The sequence below is a fragment of the Suricata suricatta genome, chromosome 14 (genome assembly GCF_006229205.1).
Source record: "Suricata suricatta isolate VVHF042 chromosome 14, meerkat_22Aug2017_6uvM2_HiC, whole genome shotgun sequence".
In the NCBI taxonomy this organism is placed as follows: Eukaryota; Metazoa; Chordata; class Mammalia; order Carnivora; family Herpestidae; genus Suricata; species Suricata suricatta.
The window spans coordinates 42,371,484-42,392,497 of NC_043713.1; positions in this window are offsets into that span (position 1 = coordinate 42,371,484).

The window sequence follows — 21,014 nt, forward strand, 5'->3', positions numbered from 1 at the left end:
GTGCCGCACCGCGCGGTCGGAAGCTGCGCAGGCACGAGGCTTGGGCCGGGCTCTGGGCAGGGCTGGCTGGGCCGGCAGGTCTCCCGCGCCGTTCCCGGCGGGCCCCGAAGGGACAGATCGCGGGCCCCCTCTGCCCTCCCTTCCGGGCCGGGAGAGCTTGCAGGGGGTGTCTCCAGGCAGCAGAAGGGTGAGGCAGGATAGCTCCCAGGTTTTGCAGTTTTCTACGCTTCTCGCCCCTCGCTTTGCACTTTGCTCCAATTTTTTTTTTTTTTTTGTTTATTTTTGCAAGGATGGGTCGTGAGTTTGCAGTAGAATTCTCACTCTGGTGTCTTAGTTACGGGACGTGCCTCCACCCCACCCCACCCTGGCACCCGCGCGCCTCCCGGTGCCCTAGGGCTCCACTATCCTATTGTCTTTACCCCAGCCCAGAGTTGCCTTCTGTTCTTGTTCTCTTGCCCTCACTGTGTTCTCTGTCGGTCCCCCTTGGAAAGGAAACCTCGTCCCGTTGCCCCGAAGAGTCTATATGGGCTGGGGCCTCCGCACCCAGTTCCTGGCCCCGCACGCCCCTTATCCCGGCGGGAGGAGAGAAGTTCCGTTACTCGGCTATTATTCCTCTCTCCTGTCCGCTGTCTGCCCTGCGTGCGTCCACGGGGACGCCTTAGCGAGGAGCCTCCGCACTTTTCACGCTTCCGAGAGAGCGCCAGACTGCCTCTCCTGAAATCAGTTCTAGGAGGCTCCTCCGCGGCAGAAAGCACCTGCTTCAGGCCACTGAAGTGGCTCCCTTGCCACTCCGCGCCACGGGTTTCCAGCCCGGCTCACCGCCCAACTTTCCCGCGGCGTCCGGCCGGGTATATCCCGAGGCCCCTCCCGTCCGCCGACGGGGTCCCGGGAAGCTACGCCGCGCGCCTGAGCTGCGACCCCCGCCGGAGACCGGGGTACCGAACCTGCCCCCGCACGCGCTGGGGTTCCAAAGCTGCTGCAGGGGAGGGGCGTGTCCATATTGAATGCAGGTCAGGGTCCCCCGGGAAATACACCCGAGGGGCCCCTTGCGCACCCTTGTGGCTGGGGGTGGCCAGCGGGTGGCGGCTCTGGAAAGTGCGGGCGCGGCTCGGAAGTGCCGTTGAGCCGGGGGCGACCCGGGCAGGGACAGATGGTGCCGGTCTCTCCCCCCCCGCCCCCCCTCCGCCTTCCGTGGTTTTCACGGGTCAGAGCCTGGCTCACTCCGGCCGCGGGTGGGACTGCGGGCGCCAGGGGCGGGACGGGGTCGGCGCCCGTGGTCTCTCGCGCTTTCTCCCGCCGCCCCCTAGAGGGGTGTGGGCAGAGGCCGCCGGAGCCCTGTCCATGGTGCGCCGTGGAGCGGCGCGCCCTGCCTGGCCCTGCGCTTTCCTCCCCCAGGTTGAGCTCTCCAGTCTTCGGGGTCGCTCACTTTCTCTGGCTTCTTGGCCGCCCGGGTCCCGTCTTTCCTTTCCCCTTTCTTGGGTTTCTCCTTTTGTTCTTTCGTCTCCTGCTGGTGTCTCTCCCCTTCCCCCACTCGCCAGTCCGCCCTCCTCAGCTCTCTCCTGACTCTGGGGTTTCAGAACTATTAGACTAGTTGTTTTTGGCCTCTGCAGTTTTGGGAAGTGGATGGAATTTCTTCTAACTGGGGGAGGAGACCCGTCAGTCACTTGCTAACAAAAGTATCTCCTGTTATAAAACCGCTCTTTATTTCTGGAGTGCACACTCCTCATTCTTGAACCTCTTGTCAGTTCATTTATTGTTTCTTCTTTTCAAATGGGGTTTGCTAAAGAGGTTAGGCTGAAGGGGAAGAAGGAAAAAAGTGCCACTTCAGTTGTTTGAAGTTAGGGAGAAGGCAAGATAAACTTAGGAATCCTACGGAAAAAGACATTTTCCTTGTATTTATTTTTTTGAACAGGAAATGTAGATCAAAAAAACCTCTTATTTTTCAAAGTAGTAATTTTGAACACCATTGGTCTTACAAATTTACAAGGAACTTTTAATAAATTTTCAGAGTGTGAGTCCATCAGTAGATGGCATGTTCACTAACTTTTTGATCTGAAAGTAAGTTTTAATTGAATACTGTGCAGTCAAGTTGTTGGTCATTAATACCATGGGACCAAGTGTGGTACCGGTGGAGCCGTCCCATTTCCTCTTAGTCACCTGCCTTGAAGTCAGGTGTGAATTTTGTGAGTCGTTTTCTTTTTTAAGCGTTTAAAAACATAGCATTTATATACGGCAAATCATGTGCTCGTCTTTACATTGTGTTTCCTTTCTCAGTTTCTTCTAGGATGTTACCTTGACTTTTGTTAACCTTCAGGAAAGGGGAAATTATAACTTTGTCATCAAGTTATCTGGCAGTCTCCTAATTCATAGGTGCAAGTCAAGCAATAGCATTGAATGATTTGCAAGGTCATTAGGAGTGGAGGCAGAGCAGAGTTTTAGGGTTAAGTGCACCATGTGGGTTGTAGGACTGAGATTAGAAATGACTTTGTGCTAATGGCCTGCTTTACACACCAGAATAACAGAGATCTATCTGCAAGGTGAAAATGGCCTCTCTGCAGTCATCTGCTATTAAAAGTCTAGGGGTTTTTTTGGTTCTGTTTTCTGTTTTTGGTTTTGTTTTTTGTTTTTTTAAGGTCAGACTAAGAAGACAAGAGTTTTGGGAAGGAGAATGAGTAGGTTACTAGTGTAGATACAGAGCAAACTTACTTTTTTTCAGACCAGTCAAAAAAGAATAATTAAATAATCAAAAGGACTTCATGCCTTTATGTGTTAACTGAAGTGTTTCCTGTTTTACTTTGAACATTTTTTTCCTTTGACAAATTCGTTATTAGTTTAGTTATTCTTTTAGATTTACGTGATTCTAGTCAATTTTGCACATTGTTTATTCGGCTTTAAGATTATTCTGTATTCTTCTTCATTTTAACTTATGGCATTAGCATTGTTCTTTATCCTAAAAATGAAAAAGCAGAATGTGTGCGTTAAATTTGACCGATCAAGGGATATTACAAAGTTATGACAAGCTTTCCTTTTAAAGTATACAAGTGACTTTCAAGTCCTTAAATAGATTTATCATCAGACCAAAAAAAAAAAATCAATTCTACTTTTACTACCTACCCAGTAATTACTAGGCTAGAAACCTGTTTTGTTTTTCTAGTTCACATTGTTCTAATTTAAATTACACTTGTGTGGGCTATGAAGCATCAAGGACATCACCTTAATGTTTACAGACCTCTGGATTCTTAGTTTTATTACATAGGTCCTGCTTTCAATCCTGGGTGAGAGGATATGAAAAAAGATGCATAAACCATATGTGATTTTTACCTGTTAGGTGTATACACTTTGAAGAGATTAATATTCAACACATGAAACATATAAAAAGAAGCCTTATTTTAGGGTGTAGAAAATCAAGGATGCGTAATCATTTTAAGTACAAAACAGATTTATTCTCAGGGTTTATTTGATTTTCATGTGCCTTTTTAACAGTTTCCTGTGAAAGTAAGGAGAATTAACATAGTTGGGGTTCACAGTTTATTCTACTTAGTGGCCACAGTTACAGGTATCTTTGCCCTTTTCTTATCTTGTAGCATGTGGTCATTACGCATAGATGGCGCATGGCAAGCGTACTAGGTGTGATCCGAAAAACAATAAGTTGTGCATCCTAAGACATTTTATCCTAAAATATTTTATGGACATATTTTAAAAGTGTTCTATATATGTAATTCCTTAGGCCCCAATCACAAGTTCAGAATTTATGCACAGATTGTACGTCTTGACTTTCATACCTTCATGGAGTCTGCTCTGACCTTCATTAAAAGTTCAGACAGATTTTAAGAGGAAATTCTTTTTAGATTGTGTTTTTTTACATATAGAGACTAGAGTCTTCTTGGAACAGATTATTTTGGTGACCGTGTATTGCACCAAACTGTACTTAATTTCCTTTCTCATTAAAAATTTTCAATTCTTAAATCTGTTGTGCCTCATTAAGCTTTAGGGTTATTAATCTGGAAATGTCAAGACTTAAAGTAACAGTAAATCTTGGTTTAAAATGCCTTAAAAAAATCCTGAGTTCACTCGAATCCCCATCCTATTTTCAAAGGGATATTCTTTAGTAAGAAGAGTGAATTTTAAAGTAAAATCCTAGCTGTTATTTAAGAAATGTAATGTTTGTGTATATACTCTACCGTTTTGCCCAAGTTAACATTATTCAAATTTGTTCTTTTGGCCCGAATACAAAAAGTAATCAAGTTTAAGCACTACACAGACTTGTGGTGAATTTTGTCAACCATTTAAAAATTACATAGATTTGGAATTTTCCTATCTGCCATTAGTATACCTTCTAGAAACCTAAGTAAGCATTTTCAAGTTCAGTTAAGAATTGTCAGTTGAAATGTAGTTTGTATCAACACATCATTATGCCTCACATTTCTGTCTTTTCTTACCAAAAACTTACTTTTGTTTTAATTTTTTAATAAATCATATCAGTTAATTTGAGCAGATGCTAGTCTTCCTGTATTTAACTAAATGTAGATAAGTTTTAATTAAACAACCCTATTCATGCCAGGGAAGAGGTACATACAGATAAATGTTTTAGTTAGAGCCATATCTTCTCCATAGAGAAAGTGATGCATTTAAAGTAGTCAGAAGAAGGTGAATTCCAGAGCTAAATGGGACCTTTTAGAAGATTTGGATTTAAAGATGACAATTTGTATTATCACTGAGTTTTTGAAAGGAAAATTTAGGTTATAAATATGTGTTTCTCAGTTCTTATTTCTTGTTACTCTCTGTACTTCCTTGTCTGAATTTCCACGGTACTTACAGCCCCTAAACCCTTGAATCGCATGCATATATGTGTGTGTGTGTGTGTGTGTGTGTGTGTGTATGTGTATATATGCATATATACACTATATGTATGTAGAGGATTACTATCTATATATGTGTCTTCTGCAACATTTATCACAGTTTAGCATGAAGTGTCAGTCAATAGCTAATTGATACCTTTGTGTGTGTGTCATCCAAGCTGATTTGGGCACCAAAAGTATAATAATTTTGTTCTGTGTAGATAAGCTGCTATTACATAATGTCAAGGGCAAGAGCTAGTATCAAGGGCAGAGAGCCTGGGGTTCTAATCCAGTCCAGATGTAGTTTACTCCCTTAAACTCTCATGACCTCATTCTCTTCAATAGTAAAATATTGGGCCTGGTTGGATAAGTTGATCTCTCAGGGACTTTCCATTCTATGACTCCTGGGCTGCTTAAAAATATCCCCCCGAATGATTCCTTTACAAAGACTTTGGAATGCCATTAATTTTTAACCTAAACTGAAAAGATTTTTGTATTATCAGAGTGGTAGAATGTCTTTTTTGAGGGTCATTAACAATAGTTTATTATGTATGCTAGATTAGACATTATCTGTATTTTTTATATGCTTCACTTTTAAAAATATATATATTTTTCCATTAGACATGTTGTGTTTACCACTAAAAGTAAATTTTAGGTTAGACTTAAAGGAAAGGAGAGTGTGATACTACTAAGAATAAAAAGCATTTTATTCCTTTTGTACTTTCATGTTTCTTTGGGAGAAGATAGTTTCCATGAGAACCATTGAATTGAGTGATATGGGTCACCACTAAAACTATAGCCCATTGACCTAGCAAATCCTTCTCTAGTTATTTTTCTGCAGATATGAAGTGTTGTTTTTAATTACAAAGGGTTGGATTTGTTGAACCCTGAATGTCATTAGTAGGAACTGATTTAATAAATTATGTGTGATATGCCGTGAGATTTGAGAACCCTTATTATGTGGAGTAAAGCATTTTAGTTCTAGTTTCAGGGCAAAAACAATGATTGTTATAACAAACCACCCGATGTTTTTGGCATAGTCACACACCTAGAAAACCTTCAGAGATGGCCCGTCAAAATAATCAGTGGAACCCAAAGGGTTCTAAAGGAGGAGATACTTGGGGTGCCTGGGTGGCTCAGTCAGTTAAGACTTCAGCTCAAGTCATGATCTCACGGTTCGTGGGTTCGAGCTCCGCGTCGGGCTCTGTGCTGGCAGCTAGCTCAGAGCCTGGGGCCTGTCTTCGGGTTCTGTGTCTCCCTCTCTCTCTGACCCTTCCCCGCTCATGCTCTCTCTCTCTCTCTCAAAAATAAGTAAAATGTTAAAAAAATTAAAAAAAAAAACTAAATGAGGAGATACTGGACAAAGACCATGACAGAAACTATAATGAAAGAATAGGAAATCAAACAGTGTATGAGTAAGATGAATATGACCTAAACTAACAGTAGAATGTCCTAAAGTTGGGTTGAGAACACCCTGTAGTAGCAGGTTGAGCTATAAGTAGGTCCAAATGAATATTGGCCAAGTTAATGGGTGGTTAAATAATAGATTAGTGTCCATGTTGTATCATAAAATGACTACATTGTGCTGAGTTATTTGTGCCTGAGAGATTTGCTGGTTAAACCATTGTAATATTTCTTACATTCCTTTGACCGAATATTTAATTGTTCATTTGTTCTGATGGTGAAAGTGTGGCCTAAAGTGTAGTCTAAAGACTTTACTGCCATCTAGAACTTGAAACACAGAAGAAATTTAGTAAAGGAGTCAGAGGTTTTGGCCTCCTACCTTGATTAAATAAAACAGTTTAACTTGGGTTTTTCCCAGGTAGCCCTGGGAAAATTAACAGCTAGAGCTGTTTAAAAGGAAGTGCTATTGTAAATACAATATGGCACTCACATATAGAGGTGCTTGGAGAAGTGCTTGATCCATGGTTGGTTCTTAAATTTTCTTTTAAAAAATATACCTACATACAACCAAAATAAACCAATAAGTACTGGAGTAATGATGTACTTATATACCTCTGTGTATTATAATTTTAATAGTGGTTTTTATGTTAATTTAAAAAATTTACTTGACTACAGCATACTTAATATATATTGTAGTTTTATTAATATTGGTTTTTGTGTTAATTAAAGGCCACCTGGATGGCTCAGTCAGTTGAGCCTTTGGCATCAGCTCAGGTCATGATCTCGCGGTTTGTGAGTTCAAGCCCCGCATCCGGCTTCTTGCTGACAGCTAAGAGCCTGAAGCCTGCTTTGGATTCTGTCTACTGCTTTCCATCTCTCTCTTTCTCTCAAAAATAAATAAACATTAAATATTTTTGAAAAAATATTAATCACTTGACCATCATGTTTGAAAATATTTATACCCAGATTCTCTTCCTCACATTCTGATAAAATTTTTAATGTTTCAGTGGATTAGTAATATAAGTTAGTAAAACAAAAAGGTTAACTAAAGGGGGCATAATTCTGTATTATTCCAGAAATTGCTGGAAATAGAAATGTGAAGTTACCATATTTCTCCCTCATTATTAACGTAGATTTTTAGTTTACTCAGTTTTCTTCTGTTTCATTAAATATTGAACTTTTGTATTACTCTTTCAGTAAAGATGGCCCTTCAGGTTTTTTTTTCCCACATATGTAGTTTTAAGACCTCTCACAATATATTTTATTTTTATTACTTGTCAATAGGTGATTCATGTAACTCAGAAAAGCACATATACCAGAGAAAACCATCTAAACTTTAGGTATTTGCTTCCACGTCTTCAAATCCGTTTTTATTTTATTTTTTTAAACTAATGTCTGGTGGTACTAAACCTTTAAAATGAAATATTTTTAATTTCAGTGAAGGAAACTAATATATTACATAATGGTTAATTATTTCTGTAACCCTGGGAGAGAGGTGGTTTTATTCCCATCTTAGAGTTGATGAAAGTGGAACTCAGACAGCCTGAGTAGTTAGGTTGAGAATCCACAGTAAGACTGTGTCTGTCAGAGTAGACAGAGTTTGACTAGAAAGCACGTGGTTTTCTCCCTCTCTGGGGCTGGGTCCCTTCTCATATGGTACTCACGGGATGAGCACCGCATTAGAGAGGAATTTCAGTTTTTCTTTCTGAGCTGGTAAGAGGTGTTTTTCCCTTAACCGTCAACTTTTGAGTTATATTTTCTATTAATTTTTACCTTAAATATTTTTATTTATGTTGGCATCTGAAGCCAAAATATAATGCTTCATTAGAGTTTTCACTCATTTTTAAAATATGTTGTCTTAGAGGAAGAAAAAATATATAGAAATGATTCATAATCAGTCTTATAATTTCTTCAAATTGTCTTCATCAGCAAATAATACACTAATGAGCGCTCAAAATTATTTTTTATGGGTGAATCCTGGAACTTAAAATACTTCCTAAGAGCCTAGAAGTCCTCAGGCTATGCACGTTTTTTCTTCTTTTTTTTGATACTACTTTTTTAAAGCATTTTTTTCTGTGAAAATAAATTCAAGAGACTCCAAGTTTTGAAATATGTTTAAGTGGCACATTTTCCATGGTTGGATCATCTGAATTAATTTTTCTCCCACAAATGAAATTATTTGGGGTTTTAAAAATATACATGTCCACATCTTGAAAGAACCTGCTATACAAGATTCATGTGAATGTTTTGTGGAGGGACCTAGTGCAGACAGGAATTTGTTTGCTGAAGAGAAAGCCTAGAACTATTTGGTTTGTAACTTGACCTATTGTAACTGGGCGGCTACACTTGGCTTGACTATAATCTACAGCAAAATGTTGGTTGGTTGGTTGGTTGGTTGGGAAGCTACTAAGTGAACTCTGAAATAAATGACTAAAAGCCACAATTTATGCTAAGTTTAAAGGGGATATAATCCACTCCCTCTGCTTAACATAAATCTTTAATATAATCTAAAGAGTGTGACCACTTTAATTTTTTTTTTCTTTTGTTGTCTTAATTGGTTAACACAAAAGTTCAAAGTCTGAAGTTCATTCTTTATGGCTTTCTGGTCCAGTAAATAAAGAAAAAATGTGTTTCATGCAGCCAAAATATTACCTTTTGCGGATCCTTTGATATCCTCCCCCAAGTGGAGTCCCATTTGGTGCTAACGTGTTCAAAATTAGCTTCTAACGTCCTGCTTCACGTACTTCAGGGAATTCAAAATTTAAATTTGACACATGCGTAAATATGCACACTCACACTTTATGAAACAATCAAATGTATATAGAGAAGTGCTCATATAAGTAGATAGCCTGCTGAATGTTCATAAATTAAACATGCTGTTGAATCAGCACCCAACCAAGACACAGCATCCCCAGCACCCCATGAGTACCCGCCTTATACCTGACTTCTAATTACACCTATTCCTTTTGCTTATTCTTCATGGAATCTTTGGACTTTCTAAAATCATATACTGTATTCCCTTTTGTGTCCAGCATCTTCCATCCAATTTGTAGAATTGTACATATATTTGTATCATCGTGTTTTAATAGTCAGAAATTAGGAAGGGTTCATGGATATTGTAGACATGTCCAGGACGTTATGGAAGTTGAACATAGATTAAAAAAACCAAAAATCAGAGTGATTGCTTCATTGCAGCTAAAATTTGCTTTCATACTTCTGGTTTGTCAAGCCATGAAACACCTTTTGTGGGTTTTCCTACTCAGATTTCTTCTGTAGTTCTTGCAATTTTGGCAGAATTGTCTAGCCAAACGCCAAAAACATTTGGAACTCAGTAAGTTATAGCCTCTATTAGGAGGAGGATGGAGGCAAAGAACTAAATGTCTTTGTGATTTGAAGTCTTCAAGCAGAAGGTTTGGGTGTTAAGATTCTAATCTTTTCAGTGATGCTTCTTAATACCTTCTCTGAGCTTACTAGTGACCCACTTCTCAATGAGGTCTTACCCAGATTTATTTTTAATTTAAAAAAGGTTAAGTTGACGGGTTATAATACCACACACTGCTAGTTTTCCAGCTGTTTAGTGCATCTTTGGGTACAGTTGACCCTCTTTTGTGTTTGCATAGGTTTTTTTAAAGGTCAGAGAGGTTGTCCCAAAGGAAGCAGAGAGCCATGTTTATCCCAAGATCTTTCTTTTAGGGACCTTTTCTCTCTGTTTATAATGGTTCCGTAGTAGATCCAGATTCTAGGTGGAGAATTCCATGCATATTGATGAGGACTAAAGAATCAAATTCCAGAGGTAACAGCCCACCAAGGGTTTGTTTGCTTCAGGATAGCTCTTAATTTATTTACACTCTTACACCTATGGACTGTATTTTACAGTTCAATCTCTTTAAGAGATTGCACTTTTTGCGTGGCCTTAATTTATTGATATATAATTTGTATTTCACTTGTGTTTTGCCCCTACACATAGTTTTTCTTCCATGAAAGTAATTGTAATTGTTTATGTACATTATTTGTGTTTTTAGCATTTTATTTGCAGTTCTGTCTTTTCTATTTGACAAATACTAAGAACATTTGCAGAGAATATCATAATCATTGGTTTTATTGACAATGATTTATAGTTAACTGTTTTATAAATAAACTGAGATATCCATGATTTGGTGTAGGGTCTTTCCTTTATTTGAGGCTGTCTCTGTGAAGTCCTGTTTAAAGGGGATATAATGGTATATTAAAATGTAGACAACAATGGACTCTCTGTAGATGGTGTATAAAATGTTATGACCTAAAATAAAGGCATCTTGGAAAATAGTGAGGTTACTTTTTAAGTATTTGCATTTGTAAGAGATATTGTCCTGATTCTTATTTATTATTTTCCAAAGTCTTGGTTCTTCATTTATATTTATATATATTTATATGTATATTTGTACACACATACACCACACACACATATATGATGTGTTTCTGGAATTCTATTCTGGTATGTGCCACTATGTAAATTGAGACCATCCACCTTGAAACACAGATTTCTCGAACCTCATGCTCTATCCAATTGTATTTACCAGTTTATATTTTCACATTTAGGTATTTACTTACCTGAAACTTCTTTTTGTATGTGGTATGAGCGTAGGGAGTCTTGCTTTACTTCCCCCCACATAAAACACATGCACGCTAGCACATGAGTAGCTGTCATTTGTCAAAATTTCTCTGAACTGAAATGTTCCCTTTAAGTTTAACATTTCCATAGAGTTTTGGTTCTTGCTCTTCTCCTTTCTGAGTATACTGATTTAGAGAGGCAGTGAAGCACAGTGGTTAAGAATGGGGATCTGGAGCGAATTGCCTTTGCTTGTGCGCCAGTTCTGACACTTGGTTGTTATGTGACCTTAGACAACATCGGATTTTTATGATTGTATCTATCATAAGGCATTTACGGAAAGTAAGTGGGTTTATACACACACACACACACACACACACACATCACTTTAAAAAGTGCTTCCATATGGTAAGCAAGGTATAAGATCTTTAACTGAAGACTTTGAGGCATAGTCATTACCACTGTTTTATACAAACACAGCCAAGAGATCATTTAATTATTTGAATAAATTTGAGCTCTTGAGATGTTCAAAGCTTTGTTCTATGTTCATTGTTACAGCCAAATAACTTGTAACTCTGCACCAGGGTCCCTTAGACCCCACTGGGGAGCCACAATTGAAGCGTATGTATTTTAACATTCGTCCTTAAATTCTAACAGATGCTGTCTAGGCTGATAGGATTAGGGAAAGGGGTTAATATATACGGAATATTACTCTGCCAGCAATTTGATTTGGGAATTACAGGTAATCGAACAGAAGCTATTCTGGTGTCTTTTAGATCTGTCTCTTTGCTTCTGCGATTTAATTCTTTAATGTTCTGATATTGATGTGTGTGTGTGTGTGTGTGTGTGTGTGTGTGTGTGTGTTAAACTAGCCTGGAAGGAACCAGAATAAGTTGATGATCTCTGAATGCTTTTAACATGAGGATGAGGACCTAATAGAGAGGAGGGGGCTGAAGGTACTCTTGGTTGATACTGCAGCACAGAATCTGCAAAAATAGAGTGAAGAATCCTTGTTCCTGTGGATGCTGATGATTAATTGGTGATTAGATGCAGGAAATGTTACTTTTAGCTCAGTTTCATCCTATCCTAATAATAACATATCATTTTTGAGTAATTACTGTGTGCCAGGCACTGTTCTACTTTAAATGTATTAACTCATTTAACTCTCAAAAAATTATACTCATTTTATATATGAGGATACCAAAGCACAGATAGTTTAAAGTAAGGTACCCAAAATGACTTTCTTAAGGGGAGGAACTGGAATTCAAATGCCAGTAGTTTGATGTGAACCTGTGTTCCTAGGTTTGGCATCTATTTGAGTGCAAGGTTAAAAAAAAAAAGTAAGGCAAGATTTTATTTTATTTTATTTTTAACTTTTAAAGTTTATTTATTTATTTTGAGGGAGAGACAGAGAGGTGGGGAGGGGCAGAGAGAGAAGGGGTGAGAGTATCCCAAGCAGAGAGTCCCAAGCTGTCAGCCCAGAGCCCGATGAGGGGCCTGAACTCATGAACCATGAAACATTGACCTGAGCTGAAACCAAGAGTCGTATACTTAACTGACTAAGCCACCCATGCACTCCAAGGCAGCATTTTAAAGTTCATTTATTTTGAGAGACACAGAGAGAGTGCAAGTGGGGAGTAGCAGAGAGGGAGAGAGAGAATCCCAAGCAGGCTCCATGCTATCAGTGAGGAGCCTGACTCGGGTCTCCATCTCTCCAACTGTGAGATCATGACCTGAGCCGAAATCAAAAGTTGGACGCTTAACTGACTGAGCCACCCAGGCTTCCCTGAAGTTAAGCCTTTTAGAAAAACCTCTTTTTTTATTTTAAAATGTGGCACATGTAGAAGAGTATATAAAGCATATATGCACAGTGTAAAAAGTAATTAAAGTATATAAATCTGTCAGTGTAACTATCAGACTAGTTAAGAAACGGAATATTGCCAGTACCTTGGACTCCAGAATACTGTTTCCATTCTCTTTTTCCCCGCAGAGGTAACCACTGTCTTCATTTTTCTAATAATTATTCATTGCCGTTCTTTATAGTGTATATTCCATATATATATAGGAGAAGAGATATGTGTATGTAAATACATATATTATCCATCTGGCATAAATATACCATGCATATGTGTGTATTTATGTGTATTGTGTGTATATATATGTACATTTATCTAAAATGTATTTCTTGTGACTTCCGTGCAGCATTCTGTCTGTAAGATTCATTCACTTGAGTTATGTAGCTATAATTTGTTCATTTTCCCTGCTCTAGGGCATTGCATGCTAAGAATATGGTAGAATTTACTTATTCAACTACTGTTGATGGGTTTGTGAGTGTTTCTTTGCATAATTTTGCTACTATGAGCATTCCTGTACTTGCCACCTGGGCGTTAACTGTCAGGGATACTCTAGGACTGCGTTTCTCAAACTTGAGATTGTATAGGAATCCCCAGAAAGTCTATTAAACACAGATTCCTGCCCCCATACCCTCTGAGCTTCTGATTCAATAAACCGATGGTGGAGCCTGAGAATTTGTATGTGTAGCAGGCTCCCAGGTGATGGAATTCTGGACTGTTCTGGGATATGTACCAAGACGTAGATTTGCTGGGTTGTGAACTAGGTTTTTTTCCAAATTGGTCCACCAGCACCATGTACGTATTTCTGTTTTTCCATAATTCTGTTTGTGTTATAGTCAGACTTAAAAAAATCTTTTAATTTTTTTAACAATCTGGTGAACTGAATAATAGTATCTCATTGGTTTCCATTTGCATTTTCTTGGTTACTAATGAGTTGAAGATTGTTTTTGTATGTATCTTGGCCTTTTTCTCTTCCTTGAGGTGTCTGAGTGAATCCTAGCCTGTCAGATGAAGTTTGTCATTTGTCTAGAGCCTGGTCTTGCTGTTATTGCCTATTCTTTTTGCCTAACATTTTCAGTCATGGCTCCTGTGTTGTCAAGGACTGTGAGCCTTCTTGAAACCTGACTAATGTAATTAAACCTAATATTTGCTGAGTACTTATGTGCCAGGCCAAGCCCTTTACCTGCATTGTCTCCTGTAATCTTCACATCAGATAGGAAGGCATTATCATCCTATCCATTTTACAGAAATTCGAACAAAGCCTGGCTTAACCCATTCACTCAAAGGCACACCTCCAGGATGCGGCCAGTGGGGACTTGAACAGTGTTCCGCATTGCTGGTCACAACCAGTTCCTTAGAAGTCTGCAGGAGTAGACCCAGCAGCAACAAGATAAGCCTGTCTACTCTAGATTGTGAAGGTTGCAGCCTGGAAGAGGATTTGGACTTTAGAATCAAGACTTTAAGGATTTCAGTTTCAGGGAGCAACTTTGGCCTTAGGAATGGAAAAATTTAATGGACTGACCCAGAATTAGGATAGGCTACCATGGAAGTAGGCAGTTTCTGTCACTGGTCACATGGCCCTGTGGTGGTGATTTTTAAGACATACAAGTAACTGATGAGTGGTTGACAGTTCTGTGAATTTTCCTGGTTTTCCTGACCTCAAGCCCACTCAGTCCAGCACCGTAGTCACTTAGTAATTCAGAGGTACATGTGACTTTCTGTTCCCAGCACCTGGGCCACCCCAAGCACTTGAAGAGACTTGCCTGTCTGCTCTCAGACCTTCAGTGTTCAGCCATTCTGGTTGGCTTGTGGCCCAGCTGGTGGTATAAAGATGTTATGTAACCTGACCTCCTTTTGATCTTTCAGCCTTGACCTTTGAGAGTATTCAGTAAAATTGAGATTTTTGTATGCAATTCGGGTGTATTTGAAGAAACCTGGTAAATAGTGCTTCTTACCCATCTAAGTTCTGGACAAATAAGACAAAACAGTCAGCAGATAAAGAGCCAAAATACAACCTTTATTACTGACAAAGACAAGGGTGGAGAATGTGGATTAAATATGTATACTCTTTGAATTAAGTCTCTCCTTGTGTCCCATCTTCAGCAGCCCTGGGCGAGGGCCAGCCAGCCTCCTACCTGGGGACCCTGCTCTTGTAAGTTCGCCTAGAGCATAACGATATCTGCTCTGTCTAGGCAGGCTGCTCCCAACAGGAAAGAGGGGATGAAGGTACTGGGCTCTGTATGCCCAGTACTTTCACACACATCTGTCAGAGAGGGCAGCATAGGTCAGGAGTGCTTTGCTACTGTAACTTCCTCCAGTTGAAAGGAGGGAGTAAGGGTTCCACTAAACCTTCCCCAGATTTTGGATTAACTGTTGAGTTTATGTTCTTAACCACCAAGAATGTGTTCATCTGGAAGTGTGGCGATCACCCACAGAGAAGGGAGATGGACCTCTGTCAGGTCAGTCTTCCGACCTCACAAGGCCTTAGATCAATAGTTTTTCTTTTTTAAGATCCTTAAGCCTAATGAGGCATGTAGGAAGTTGCACAGCCTACAAAGTTAAAAGGCAAACCCATCGAGATCCTAGAAGATTTATCCTAGGCACAGTTATGACCCCACGCCTGTCTCTAAGTGTCCCAAAGACGGTGTGATAGAGAACCCAGGATATCTCACAGTGACTGGAGAAAACCTTCTTTGGTTCACAGCCTTACCAAATGCAAAGCAGGCTAAGTCTCTTCTCTGTAATCCATGACCTTTGAATGAAACACAGAGTTCAAAGCGGGAAATGAAGACTTAAAAGCTATTGAAGATGCTGGATGAGAAAGAAAGGCACCTCAGAGAAGACAGGGTTTGCCACCACCTTGCACACCACATAGGTGGTGGTATCTCAAATGCCAGCTTTCTCAAAGATAACCCAGAATGCATGGGTGTAACCACTCTCCCAGGTAAGTACAAAGTCCTGAATATAACCTCCAAATGGGAACCTCTCCCTGATGAGGTTTGGTTTGCAGCCAGCACATTCAACCTCCTACTTTACCTCTCTCTCTGAGCCCCTTGAGACTGACAGCCTGGTGCTGTCACCAGTGTGGGCTCTGTCAGGTGGGTGGCTATGGGACATAGTGTCTTGGGAGCAGGTGTTTTCAGTCTTGCCACTTGCCATGGGGTTGCTTTGGCCAAAAGGGCCATCTGCAAGGCAAGATTTCTCCTTCACTTGTAAAGACCAGTTTGGCCCACTTGGTGGAGGCTGATCCTTGAGCCTGTGGACCAATTATGAGAATCCAAGTTGCACCTTCATTTGCCTCTGACTGCAGAATAGAAGTAGAGGTGGCCAATTCAGTGCTGCCTTCTAGATCAGTCATTAATAATTTCAAGTGAGAACTTTGGTAGGGCTCTGGAATTAAGTTCCTCTTAAAAATAACAAATATTCTCCTCAATAGTCTTTAGGCAGTAAATGTTGAAATAATCTCCTTTTTCTGTGCCTCAGCTATCTCTGCATATTTAGCCAGGGGCCCATGGGCACCTCCAGAAGTTCTGAGCGGTCTCAAGCCTTTTGCAAGGCCAAGCTGCAGTGGCCATCACCCAAAAGTGTTCATCATCTGGCTAAGGTCACCACATGTCCTGCCTCTTTTCTGAGATCCTTGGCCAGTAGCCTTTCCTGAGATCCACTCTCATCTGCTCTGGGCCCTACCTCTGTAAACAGCCACTTTCCTGGAGAATAACCACCATAAGTTGTGGTCACACATCAAGATCAAAATACCCTGTGGTTTAGGAATTAAAGCCTCTTGATGTTAAAAGCTACCTGCCCAGCTATAAAAACCAGCCACACTGCACAATCAAGGCTGCAAACCACCAAGATGAAAAACATGCAGGACCATAGTAAAACATCCTTTCGCCCCTGCCTGGGACCCAGTACCTCCATGAGTATTTTCTCCTGCAAGATTGGATTCCTTTCTTATAATTTGACAAGATCCTCAGATAGTATACTAAGTGCAAGTCTCTGAAGGACTCCGATAAATAAGACCTCTCTTCCTGAACCCATTTGTAAACCAAGTGAAATATGTCGGCAGAGTCAAGGGTTGGGAAAGGAAAATATCACATGGTTCTGATAAGGGCTATGTTGGAGGGTGTGGCTTTGGTGGGTTGTTAATGGGGAACCCTAGAGTTCCACAGACATGCGCACTGAGTTGTAGGCAGTTCTGGATACCCTTCCCTGCCCCCACATGCTGCAGGGGACCTGTGAAATCCCAGCATGGACAATGAGATCACCACACTTGTTTTTTGTGGGCCATTGACTCCGCAGTGGGAGGAGTAGGGGACAGGGCTGGGTACCAGCTGCCCAGATTGTTCCTTTGAATTCACCCTTCAGATAAGTTCAGTCTCTCCTTTTCTCTAGTGTAGTAGTTCACAAACTTCTTGGTCTCAGGATCCTTTCACACTCTCAAAAAAAATTGAGTGCCCCCATGAGCTTTGGCGATGTGGGTAATATCTGCTGGTGTTTAGCAACTTAGAAATTAAACTGAGAAAATTGTATATTTAATTAATTTAAAAAAATTAAACCCATTGTATATGTAACATAAATACCAATTATTATGAAAAATAGCTGTATTTTCCAAAGCAGAAAAGTGAAATTCATGGAAAGAATAGCATTGTGCTTTTATATTTTTATTAATCTCCTTAATGTCTGGCTTAATAGAAGACAGTTGGATTCCTGTATCTGCTTCTGCATTTACTCTGTTAAAGTATCACACATCACCTAGCCTCTGGAATATGTCCACTTTACACTTGTGAGAGACTGAGAGTGAAAAGACAAATAATATTATTTTATTACAAAAAGAGTTTCTGCCATTTCAGATCTCTCTCCTGGAAGGATCTTGGGGACCCCTAGCATTCCACAGGTCACACTTTGAGAACTGCCACTCAGGGTGGGACTAACTGGTGGAATGGAAAGAGGTGGGGGTGTTAAGAGTCAGCAGAGTTCCTTCCACATGGGAAGAGGTTTTGGAGGGGAGGAAGCATTCCCCCTCTACACAGGTTGCACAGTGAAACCATCCAAATGCCAGCCTGGAATCACCACCGCCCTGGGTGGGGAAAAAAGTGCTAGTCTTCAGCCTCGGAGTTGGGACCGGAACTGATGATATTAGCTCTGTGACCTCTGAGTTAGCATGCAGGGCTCATGGGTTTACTTCTTTATTGCTTCACCTGTTAGAACACCGCTGGACAGGGTGCTAGGGCGGGGACGAGTTCAAGAATGACTTTGAACTCTGATGTTATTGACGGTGCTCTCTCTCACTGCAGCACATTCCTGGAAGCTGTGCTGTGAATGTTATTTTCTCACAAGAATAATGGTATAATTGGGTTGGGTTTATCTTATCAAGGACTCAGAGTTAGATAAATCATCACTATGGCCAGCTATTCAAATTAAACCAGAGTTATGGGGACTGGAAACGTCTGTAACCATTTTTAAAAAGTTAAACCATTAAAAAAAATGAAACCATGCTCGAGGTTTTATGAAACGGACATAGTTGTAGATGAATACAAGGGAGTCTGGAGTATGGGAATTGCAGAAAGAGTCTCTTCCTGTAGACTATAATTATTTCCTCATCAGTATCATCTACTGAAAATTAATATACTCACCATGACATGTACTTGCTGATAATTTTCCATGTGTATGTTTAGAAGAGTTGGAGGGCAGAGGAGGGGCTTAGATTTGGTAGCTTAAAAGAACAAGATGTTTGTGCAAGTTTGAGCTGATGTCTTTTCCTCTCCTAATTTTTCCCCCTAGTGTACAGAAACATTGGGATTATTTTACTGACAGGTATCATATCCTATCACTATCATTTGAGAATCATTTTAGGAAAAAATTTATCATGGTAGCAGATCCACTCAGTCTTAACTCATATAGCATATAGGACAAGTTCCAGTCCTTAGCCAGTCAGGTATTCTGTGTGGATACTGTCTGATGTTTTTGTCCCTGACCCAGCGGTGGTTAAGGGTGGTCCCCACAGCCATTCGGGGCTGGTTTGAATACCATCTGTAAATTGACTAGTTGAATGACCTAGGGCAGTTTCCTTTCAGTTTACTTCCGTGCCTGCAAAACGGCACTATTCTAGTACCTTCCTCATAGGGTTGTTGTGAAGACTGTTGAGATATAATGCCCGGAAAACACTGAAGTGCAGATGCTGGAACATGGTAAGCACTCAATGAATAATAGTCATCATCAATACTGAGTATATTTAATGTACCCAGGCTGATTATAAACATAGTCCGATGCTAAGTAATACACTACTTGATGACATTTTGAACCTCCTATATGAGCATATTGCAGTCTCTGGTGAGTGTAATGAGTTGATGGGTCAAAATCAATGTAAGCCAGGATTGGTCATCTCTACTGAATCGCCTTAGGCACTTGTGGACTTTTAATGACAATTTAATTGCAGAATTGCTGGTGCCACTATCTCTTGATAGTGCTACACTCACACAGGCCAAGTCGATCAGTACATGCAGTGTTGCTACCCATTACATGAAGTCCCCGACACGTACTGGTAAACTCGTCTGTGTTTAGGGATTCTGTGCCGTAAAGCTTTGATGCCCAGGAAGCATCTTCTCATGTGGCTAAGGAGATAGGAGATGACGCAGATCTCTGGTGAACTTGATTTAGTGTATGTTTGTGTGTGGTCCTCAGCTGTGATAGGTTCCATTCCTGAGAAGTTGAGCCTCTACACCACATTTTGTATGTGGAACTTGGGTTTTTGTCTGTCAGACTGTTGGACTGTGGTGCTGTCCTCTGACTGTGAGTTCAGGTTCAGCAGAGTTGTCAGGACCCATGGCCAGCATTGATGCTATAATTTGACTATTTGCCATTACAAGAAACATCAGAAAAAATAAAAGTGCTGATGTCTGAGATAGTCAAGGACCCATCCTAATAATCTAATTGAGGCAAGGATGGAAACCACCAGGTGGGTCACAGGGGCCACTGTGTGGCCTTGGTCAGGGGTTCCTTGCATCTGAGCTTGTCTGGACTATATCACAAAGTCAAGAAAGAGTTAAAGGACCAGTTCAAACTGCTGGGCTCTCCTTCTAGCATAGTACCTGGCATATCAAAAATACCAAAGTGCAAGGTTAAACTTCTGCACATTTCAAGGATGTTTCCAGGGATATAAAATTCAAAGTGTCATCAGTGGCATGGCAGACACAGAGAAAATCTTGAAAGAGTGGCAGCCGCTCTTGAATAATCTTCTTAATGTAGCCTCCAACATCATGGGTGGAATCCTGTGAAATGTGGAGAATCTGGCAAATGTAATTGTCTGGTGATAAATTGGATTAAAAATTAAAAATTAATCATGTGGAATTGGTCGTGCACAGTCCATTATTCTATTACCATGTACCCATTAACCACTTAAAAATTGTCTTCACTGGTTGTTTATTTTTGTTTATAGCATTTGGAAGACCTAACCCCACAGTAAAAGTATTGCCATAGTTTCCTCCCCTTTCCTTTCCCAATACTGCACACCACCCCACAGATCACACATCATCAGGAAAAGGGTTCCACTTGTTTTTCTTTTTAATTTTTTAGTACTTTATTTATTTTTTTTTTTTGAGAGAGAGAGAGAGAGAGAGACAGAGCATGTGCAGGGGAGAGGCAGAGAGAGAGAAGACACAAAATCCGAAGCAGGTTCCAGGCTCTAAGCTGTCAGCACAGAGCCCAGTGTGGGGCTCGAACTCACAAACCACAAGATCATGACCTGAACCAAAGTCAGATGCCCAACTGATGGAACCACCCAGGCGCCCCCCACTTGCTTTCTTTTGTACACATTTGTGACTGAATTTTGATTTGTCTCTTTGTTTTGTGTTTTCAGAATTCCTCCTTCGCAAAATGCTTTAAAGATATTTCTCAGGCACTCACGTACTAAAGAGAGAAAAGTCTCCACCATGGGAAACAATATCATAATAGCTAACCCTTGTTTCGTGTTGAATTGGGTATTATTTTTTAAATTTTATATGTTTCCCAGCAATCCCATGAGGCTGATACTCTAGCAGTAGTAGCCGTAGTAGTATTATGTAGTAATAATAGTAATAGCAGTAGTAATCTTGGTAGTATAGAGGAAGAAGCCGGGTACAGGTGAACTTCTGTTGCTTGTTAAACTCACACAGGTCACAGAGGGGCGGAGACAGGGCTTAAACCCAAGCAGGTTTGCTCCAGTCCAGAGCCGTGAGTCTTAACCACTACAGGCATTACTGCCTTTATTTCCATAAAAAGCAAGGGGAGAAAACAAAGTAAAAGGAGGTTTCAGCCTTGTTGACTGCATGTAATAATCTACTTCACAGAACTTAA